This window comes from Lygodium microphyllum, chromosome 18, assembly GCF_053477565.2.
Source record: "Lygodium microphyllum isolate KBCC chromosome 18, Lygodium_microphyllum_v1.1.10, whole genome shotgun sequence".
Lineage (NCBI taxonomy): Eukaryota > Viridiplantae > Streptophyta > Polypodiopsida > Schizaeales > Lygodiaceae > Lygodium > Lygodium microphyllum.
In genome coordinates, this window is record NC_141152.1 from 21056354 (window position 1) to 21066707 (window position 10354).

Genomic DNA, 10354 nt, shown 5'->3' on the forward strand with positions numbered 1-10354 from the left:
AATTAAATTTAAATGGATCAATTTAAAAAAGAAACATTATACCTGTAATTTCTTTCACAAAGATCCCTAGATATGTTGAACAAGAAGTTGACGTATAGCAAGACCATTGTTCCTTCACTGACAGATTCCTGTAGTACAAAAACAAAAGAAATATTGGGTCAACACATACATATAACTTATATAGGCTTTGTCCAAATGCGTTGAAATTTAACCATGGAACAGTAGTAAAAAATGGCAATATACCTGTGGCTTTCTCTACAAAAAATCCCAAAGATATTGTAGAAGTTGAGTTCTTAATAAATCATTGTTCTTCACCCTCGGAGATTCTTGGAGTAAAAAAACAAAGGAAAGCTCAATATGCATGTAACTTGTATACATTTTGTCTAAACGAGATAAAATTTAACAGTGGAGCAACAAAAAAACAAGACAATATACCTGTAACTTTGTTTACAGAGAAACCCTAAGATGTTGAAGAAGAAGTTGAGTGTTCAAAATCCCAAAGATGTTGTAGAAGTTGAGTTCTTAATAAATCATTGTTCTTCACCCTCGGAGATTCTTGGAGTAAACAAACAAAGGAAAGCTTAGTATGCATGTAACTTGTATACATTTTGTCTAAACGAGATAAAATTTAACAGTGGAGCAACAAAAAAACAAGACAATATACCTGTAACTTTGTTTACAGAGAAACCCTAAGATGTTGAAGAAGAAGTTGAGTGTTCAAAATCCCAAAGATGTTGTAGAAGTTGAGTTCTTAATAAATCATTGTTCTTCACCCTCGGAGATTCTTGGAGTAAAAAAACAAAGGAAATCTCAGTATGCATGTAACTTGTATACATTTTGTCTAAACGAGATAAAATTTAACAGTGGAGCAACAAAAAAACAAGACAATATACCTGTAACTTTGTTTACAGAGAAACCCTAAGATGTTGAAGAAGAAGTTGAGTATTCAAAATGTCACTATTATTGACTGTAAGAGACTCCTAGAGCATCAAAACAAAAGAAATTACATGTCAGAGAATGCACATAACTTGCACAGGTTTTCTCCAAACGAGATAAAACTTTACCATAGAACATCTATGGAAGAGAAAAATATACCTGTAGAGTTTTGTGAAGAGAATCTTAGGGCTTTGGTAAAACAAGCTCTGCTCTCATGAAACACATGAATCTCTCTCTGTGCTTGTGCAAATCAAATGAAATTTTACAGGGTTACAGACATGGCAAGAAACAGTGAGGCTGTAAAATTTCGTCAGGAAAGAAGAAGCGGGGAAAGAGATATGACAAATTTGAGTTCCGCCTAAAAAAGAGGGGGAAACTGAAAAGGGGAGAAAAGAAAAGTCAAACATAAAAAATAAGAAAATGAAAATTCGAGGCACAAACTTCCAAGAAGTGACAGCTTTGTACTCCCCTTTTCCCTTATTTTATTGCTGAGGGAAGATTTGGTCCAAGATATGGCTAGAAGATTCATGTTACATGAATCTGGAATCCCAGCTCTCTCATTGGTTAGGCCTATATTTGTTTATTCACTCCTTAAGGGGCAAAAAAGAGAGTCCATATTTCTCCTAATGTACAACAAGATCAGGAAAAACATCATCTCATCAAACGCCCATCAATCTCTTGAGGAAGGAAAAGTGCCTAGTAGTGAGGCTTTTCATGAGCAAATTTGAAGGATTGTCGTTAGTGGAGATCTTGAAAATATCAATACAATTGCCCTCCACAACCCCATGTATGAAGCGATATCTCACCTCAATGTGTTTCATCTTCACATGGAAGACTAGATTCTTGGCTAGCTAAATAGCACTCATAGAATTCAAATGCAACATAAGTATAGTATCAATCCCAAGGTCATGAACCAAACGGCCCAACCATATGGCATCCTTGCAAGCCTCAATGGCTACAATATACTCGGCCTCAGTGATAGATAAAGACATACACTTTTGAACCCTGGAAATCCAAGAGACAACACCTCCAGAATAGGTGAATACATAGCCAGAGGTAGACTTCCTACTATCTGCATGTACTACATAATCGGAGTCTATGTACCCGACAACTCCTGTATCCTAGCTACCATAGTAAATACACATATCTAATGTGCCTTTTAGGTATCTCATGATACCCTTCATGGCATCCCGATGTTTCTTGCTAGGTGTAGCCATATAGTGTGCCACAACATAAACAACTGGAAAGGCAATATCTGGACGAGTGACTATTATGGCATACATCAAACTGCCCACGGCTGATGCATAAGGGATCTTGGCTATCTTGGCATTCTACTCATCTGAATCAGTTGTGAAACCTTCACATAAGAAGGTAATGGACAACCAATAGGCCTCATGTCCTGCATGTGAAACGCTCAAGGACTTTATGAATGTACTCCCTCTCGGATAGGTAGAGTAGTCTCTGATGCCTATCACGCTTAATGCACATACCAAGAATTTGAGAGGCCTATCCCAAATCCTTCATCTCAAAGCTCTTGTTCAACTGAGATATAAGAACATCCAACTCATCATGAGCTCTCCCTGCTATCAACATATCATCCACATAAAGTACCAAAATAAGCAATGAGCCATCACGGGCTATCTTCGTGTAAAGACACGGATCCATAGCACTCCTGATGTAGCCCTATGACTGCATAAAGGCATCAAACTTATGATACCACTCCCTAGATGCCTACTTCAAGTCATAAAGACTTTTCTTCAACTTGCACACTAGGTGCTCCATGCCAGGTTGTTCCGCAAAGCCCTTGGGCTGCTCCATGTAGATCTCATCATGCAAATCCCTATGCAAGAATGCAGTTTTGACATCCATCTAATATATGTCTAAGTCAAGCTGCACGACTAAGGCCAAAACCAAGCATAGGGTGGTCATCTTGACCACATGGAAAAAGACTTCATCAAAGTCAACTCCATGCTCCTATTTAAAAACCTTAGCAACAAGTCCTACCTTATAAGCCGACTTGGGGTGCCCATTGGGTACTTTTCAACTTATACACCCATTTGCATGGCAAAGCCTTCCTGTCGTTAGGCAATGCAACCAAATCCCAAGTCATATTCTTATGTAGGGAGTCCATCTCAGACTGCATAGCCCTCTCCCAAGAGTGATTGTCACCCTTGCGCATAGGCTCATCATAGGTGAGAGACTCTCCTACATCTGTAACCAACACATAATGCATTGAGGGCTCAAATCTATTAGATGGACGTCTAGCTCTAATAGATTGTCTCACTCCATGCTCTACTCCATGTCTAGCATCCTGTCCGACACCCTGTCCATGTGTACCAATTGTTGCTACATGTTATCCAACTGGCTGTGCAGGAGCACATGGCTCCTTCTGAAATATAGCCATGCATATCTCTACCACCTTCTCATGCTATTGATGCATCTTGTCTTCATGGAAGACTACATCATGGTTGTGGATGACTTTCTACACTTGCAGATCCCAGAGGCGGTAACCCATCTAGCCTGTATCTCCACAGCCAAGGAAAATGCATTTGACACTCTTAGGATCTAGCTTAGTACACTTTTCCTTGGGAAATCCTTGGGCACATGGCAAAATGCCTCACATCCAAAGACATGTAGATGAATACATGACTGTCCATACCTCCTCTACAATAACCTGAAAATCTAAACAACTAGAAGGTGATCTATTTATGACATGCACAGTTATACTGACTATCTCAACCCAAAAGCTCCGTTGTAGGCATACATGGCTAAGCATACTACATATACGCTCATGGATGGTTCTATTTATCCGCTCAACCAAACCATTCTAGGGCGGGGTATAGGGGGTGGTCAACTGACACTTAATATCTCTCTATCTCATCACATATCTACTCAAAGGCACATGATACATATTCTCCCCCATTGTCATTCTTAATGCATTCAGCCCAGTCTAGTTCTCAACCAATGCAAGCAATCTCTAAAAGTCAACCCAAACATCTGACTTAAGCTTAATGGGGTAAGCCCAGACTTTACGCAAAAAATCATCAATGACTTTGCACTACCCATAGACTGACAAGGCATGGACCCACAAACATCTGAATGTACCAATGCCAAGGGCTCATCCATGCGTGTTCTACCAAAATTCTTATGTGTATTCCTAGTTTGTCTGCCATAAACACAATGGTCACATGAATCAAAACATACATAGTCAAGGGGCGGTAAGCACTGCAAACTAGAAAGCATTTTCATTCCTTTCAAGGACATATGGCCAAAACGAGCATGCTAAAGAGATACATGTGGGATGGAACTAATTGACAAAACATGGTCAATAGAGAACCCATCAACTACAAGAGGATAGAGGTTGCCAACCTTGGCACCTCTAGCAATCACAAGTCTACTACATGCAAATTTTCAAGTAAAATCCCCAAATGAAACATGAAATCTAGCATCATCAAGCTACCTTGCAAATGTAATATTGTGTGTAAGCGCAGGTACATGACGGACATCTTGTAGAGCAAAAAAGTATTGCAAGTAGAGAGTTGCAACATCCCCAATGCCAACAATAGCAAGTGGCATGTCATTGCCCAAGTGAACTGAACCAGAGATAGTGCGGTAGGAGTGAAACCATTCACGTCATGGTGGAACATGAAATGAAGCACCAGAATCCAAAAGCCGACATTGCACATATATAGAGCAAACCTTGATCAATGGCGTAGCATCACAAGAACTAGTTGCAAGTATGTACTACCCATCGGAGTCATTAGTGTGCAGCATGACATTGATTTCCTTTACTTTCACACTGGATTTTACAGGTACTATGCGACAATCTGAGGGCTTTTCTTGTACTTTGACTTTCCCCTTCTCTTTGTGCTTATCATTGTGCAACTCATGATACTATGGCCATATGTGACCCTTCTTGCTGCAATGATGACATGTCACATTAGCATTTCTCCCATGAGACTTACTGCATGACTTACCACGCAACTTAGATCTAGACTTCTGCGAGTCTCTACCACCACTGCCATTCCCACAATCATTCTTTACATTACCATCTCTACCACTAACAGTCAAAGAATGTAACACACGAGAGGCATCCAAGTTCTTACGGTTGATCTATTCCTGTAGAAGAGCACTCTCTATATTAGACAAGTTCAAAATAATAGTAGGATCATATAAGGTAGTGCGGAATATATCCCATTACTCACTCAGAGTCCCAAGAAAAAACAGTGGAGTAACCTCATCATTAAAGGTAATGCCCTATGTGAAGTCAATTTCTTGAGAATAGCATGGAATTGGCTCAAATGAGTAGACATCATCATATTCTCCTTCATGCGCAGGTCCATAAGTTGCTTCAGCTAATACATCTTACTTGCCGGACTTTTCTTGTCATAGAGGTTCTTGATCTTATCTCCCAAGCACTCTGTGCTTCCTCAACCACATTGTAATGCACTTGTTCAGTGAGAGACAAGATTAGGGCGGACTTGAATAACTCATCAAGCTCATCCCATTCATCATCAGCCATAGTTTTTGGCTACTCACCATGCATCCTTAGTGGCTTTATCTATGATTTTTGCACCAATACCTGCTAAACTTGGCTCTTCCAAATAGGCATAATTCGTACCATCAAGCTTAATGATGTTGAAGATAGCAGTGTCAATGGAAGAAGATGCTATACTATACTCCAAAATGGTGCAGAAAGTTCAAAATTGCTTGTTGTTTTCTGTTGTAAACAGCCAAAATACCACAAAAACCAAGGCAAAATGACTATGAACTAATAGCTAATGATACTGCCCACCAAGTACAATCAAAAGTGCATAAAATTAGGATGATTTAGCATGAAAATTCAATGTTACTCCATGCATAACTACTTGCTATAATAAATTACAACCACATACAATGAGAGCAAGCTATAGGCAAAATGAATGCACCAAGTCAACCATTGACTGTCAAAGCATAATTGGCATCAAGCAGGCATAAATCAACAAGTGACAATCATGTGAATGGCAAGCAAATACTCAAGTATGCCCAATGAATCCCTCAGTAACTCAGCACATCTCCTGTGTAATAGGGAAAAGTGTACACAACACTGGAAAGACATGACACAAAGACATATATGTGGAAGGAGTGCAAAGCCCCAATCAGTCCAAATACATCCTTGAGGACCACAACATATCAACCATGCAACATCCAAGTAAAGATCCCAGTCGTCTCAAGTATCCAAATGCTCAAGTTGCATAAACCTCCTTGTTTTTCAGCATATCAAGACACTCCCATTGGCACAAAAGTCATAAATATCAAGCAAAGAAGCTCAACAATGGCATATGATAGCACCAATGCGAGAAGATCCAAGATCAAGTATTAATAAGACCTCATGAGCATATAGGCCATGTAGCATCTGTAGATAGCATCCATAGACATCAAATACATCCAAACTATAACTTTGGCAAGCCAAGAAATAGCCAAAGTAAGGCTCAATAGGATCCAACTCCAAACAATGTAACGGGCATGTAGTAGTGGCATAGGCCAAGCATGTCAAGATCGATCAGACATAAGAAAAGTACATGCCATAAGTACATCAAAGATGAAGATCCAAATGCTATGCGAAGTGAGCTCAAGCTCAACCAATGATTTGAGAGAAAATCCAAGATCTATGTCAATCCCTGAGAGTCACTATATCAATGTATACATCCAAGACATAGCCCAAATCCAATAGGCATATCCAAACATAAGAAAATGAGCTTTAGCCCTGAATATTCTAACAACAAATAAGCATCCAAAAATAAGCCAATTGTGGCTCAATCCAAGCTCAAAACCGTAGACAAACCATGATAGGCATACTTTACCATATGTATAGGCACCAATCGAGCATAATCAGGCATCAAATGACTATGTAGCACGAGGATAAAGTGTAATGTCAGGGGGCTGCCCTGTTTTGGGCTGCCTGTGAACTATGTAAAATAGTCAAAGAATGAGCAAATTTGGCCCCAAAAGCATCTCATATCATAGGCATACATTCCTCTAGCCTTTAGGGAGCATTGGGGACCAACCGAGCAATCAATGTCAATGCCAAAGTGGTCCAGACATAAAATCCTAATGTAGCACTACTATGGGCTACCTGCAAACTATGTATAATAGTCTCGAACCTAAACTAAATTACATCAATGCTCAATGCCAATGCTTGGGATCAAACACCAAGCATAACAAGTGTAAAGTGCCCAAATGAGGCTGCCAATTACTGGAATGAGATGGAGGAGATCAAACAATTGATCATGTTCTATAAATGCACTTGGAAAATTGCACAAATTCGCTTGGGGTTTCTACTCGCATTTTTGTGCTGGTCATAGTGGTAGGAAGCTCAAGTAGGTGCCAAAGAATGTGCACAACAAGCCTAGGGTGCCCTAGTAAAGACTATGTCAAGATATGGAGCCCCCTTTCACTTCTCAGACCTATAGTCCTATAACCAGCATGAAACTCTGAAGAAAATGAAGAAATACCTTTGATGCAATGGCTTAAGAGTATCCAAAGGGGCTTGGAAGGTGCTCAAGAAATTGGGGAGTAACGGGAGCTCAAGAAGGTCCGTTATGGTTGTCGGGAAGGAGACCCAATGAGTGTAGGTAATCAATAGGAACTAAAGCCACCACCCTTACTAAAATTTGGTTTGATCGGTTGCTCTATATCTCCAAAACATATCATCTAGTCTTTCCAAACTACCAACTTTAGCCTTCTCACCTCTTCAAAATCTTGATAGCCATTTCGCTCATGTTCTAGAATATCACACCACATGCAACAACAGACATGATCACTCTTGAAAGAATTTGGAGAAGTAGAAGAAGTTGGGGATGAAACCAGAGCTAGACTAAGCGATGTTGCTGCTCCATTCTGGTCATCTTGATTTGTAGGTCTTTTAAGTTCTTTGATATCTTCGATAGTGGGTTTTGCAGTTGGTCTGACAACTACAGTAGGAAAAGGCACATGCATAGACACAAGCTCAAAAATAGGAGAAGTAGTATATGGTGCAATAGGAGAAGTAGGAGAAGTCATGACAAGAGAAGAAATCACTTCTGATGACTGCATCCCATTCTATAAGTGAGCCTTCCATCTCTACCTCCTTGTTAGTGTAGAAACCACTTTGACATCGTCCTACCAATCCGTCTTCAATCCCATAGGATGTGTACCATCCTCCAGAAGCTCTCCCAGCTCATCCTGAAGTGCAAGATCATCCACCTATAAGAATAACTCCACTTTCTCTGAGTTCACATCTCTTTGCTTAAGTGCATCCAACTGGTTGTGTTGCTCTTCAAACTCCCGAAATAGTTCAAAGACAACAAGTTCTTTGCTGGGCTGATAAACCCACTCTCTACATGTCTTTTGCATAGCAATGCCATAATCCTGTAGAAAATATTTGTCTTTGAGAGCTTTCTTGGAAGAATCCCAATTAGAGTCCTGTACAAACAAATCTTTCACTCTAACCTACAAAGCAAGCATGACAAGCCGTAAAAAATTGTTCTTCCGATTGGTCAAAACTCCAAACAAGTCCATCTGGCTTTCAAAGGCCTTAATGTAAGTTGAAACATTCTGGTCATCAAATAATTTTTGCTCACTAACCACATCCTTGATCGCCTTGGTTGCACCAAGAATATGCTCCTGTTCTTGATGCAACAGTCATTGTTGATCCAACAGCTACTACTGATGTAAGTGTCGATGCAGCAATTGGATTCTTTAGCATAAAAGCTTTCCACTACTCCTAGACAATTTTCCCATCATTGTTTGTATTTGCCTCTACAAACATCTTATCTAGAATTACTTCAAATAGTTCATTAGGTAGTTGCTTCTCAGACTCTGATAGCAAGGCAATGAGCATCTTTTGGACCTCTTCATGTTCAATAAAGCCTGTCAATCCCAAATGGTACAGCTTGGAGGCAAATTCAATTTTTGTTTCAAGTGAAGTGTTGGGATGAAATACACTCAGCAATCGAACAAATTCTCCAAAATCAATAACACCATTGAACCTCTTCACATGAAAGAGGTCAAAAACTCTGTCTGCAAAAAGATTCTCTCGTTTGCTATTCCTAAAATAACGCTAGATGAAGTTCTTCCTTATGGATAAGCCCATCATCAACTACTGAGCTGATAAGTTTCTTGAAGAGCTCATCTAGATCTTCCACCTCACTAAACCTAAGTGCAATTTCCCCCTACCAAGATTGCTGGATCTTCATAACCAAGAAATTGTTTAACTTGCTTTGATCCAAAACAACCCATGAAAGGCTTGATAGCATAGTCCAAGAATGCCGGAGAGCAATAGGACAACACCTCCGCAATGGCGCCACTGTTACCTGAGGCCCAATGTTGTGAGGCATTTGTTCAGCCTTTGACACATAATTGGAGACATAAACAAACAGCACGTTGCTTTTTGTTATCATTAGCTTTTCTTTCTTGAAGCTTTGTGACCCATCTCCTATGATTGGAAAAGCATCACTTTTCTTATCTTTTGTTCTATAATATGTTATATCTTTAAAAATATCATTGTCCATTCATGCATTAATGGAGTACAAGTAATTTTGTCATCCAGAGAAACATGTTGACAACCTACACATTCCTCTGAAGGGGCCAACACATCTCCTTCAAACACGATCTCTGCTTCCACAACACTTTCACATTTTCCATACATATCAATCAATGTGTTTCCCACAAAAAAATCTTTGACTAACCCCTTGCTCCAAGCATCAATGTGTAATACATGTCCAATATTCAAAACAACAGGATGGGGTAGCCACCCTTTAACTCTGACTTCTGTGTGCTCTAAAAGAATGGTGCATGCTTGAAGGGTAATCAACATTGTTCATTGGTCTGGAATTATACCCTCTGCATGCATTTGCATGTATAACTGCAAAACAATGTCTCCTTGGCCATATTCAAGGAATTTGGGATTTTTGCATTCCATGATATAGTATTATGGTCATCTAGCTTGCCAAACTTACTTTGAGCATCATCATGTACTGCTTGCACAATTTCTAGGGCATATCACAACCGTCCTTAAGTAGAGTTTCCCCCTTTCCTTGAAGGGTTGGACATGCTTGCAAGATGAGTATGTATGTCTGTAGATATGGACTTGCACCTTCCTCTACCATTTGCCTATGGAGGCATAAAGCTCTTTCTCCCTGATCATGTTCCACATATACCGAAAGTAGAGCACTCCACAATACCGCATGGTTGGATCTATGAGAAAATACACTTTCTACTTTCAAAAGGCTACCACATTTACCATACATAGTCACAAGGGTGCTACAAACAAAAGCATTTGCAAACAAAAAGATACACACAACAAAAAACAAATTCCTAATGACATTAAGTAACGACTTCAAATTCCTGGCGAAAAACTCCGCCCTCGGGTTTGCAATGGTGGATGCATAGAGTCACG

General features: G+C 39.7%; 2 pseudogenes; both read right to left on the reverse strand.

The window, feature by feature from the left end:
- Positions 1-8035, reverse strand: part of LOC148020659 (calcineurin B-like protein 1) — a 30043-nt pseudogene extending 22008 nt beyond the window's left edge.
- A 125-nt stretch (positions 8036-8160) lies between these two features.
- On the reverse strand, positions 8161-9195 carry LOC148020660 (calcineurin B-like protein 1 pseudogene; annotated as a pseudogene).
- Between the last annotated feature and the right edge of the window lie 1159 nt (positions 9196-10354).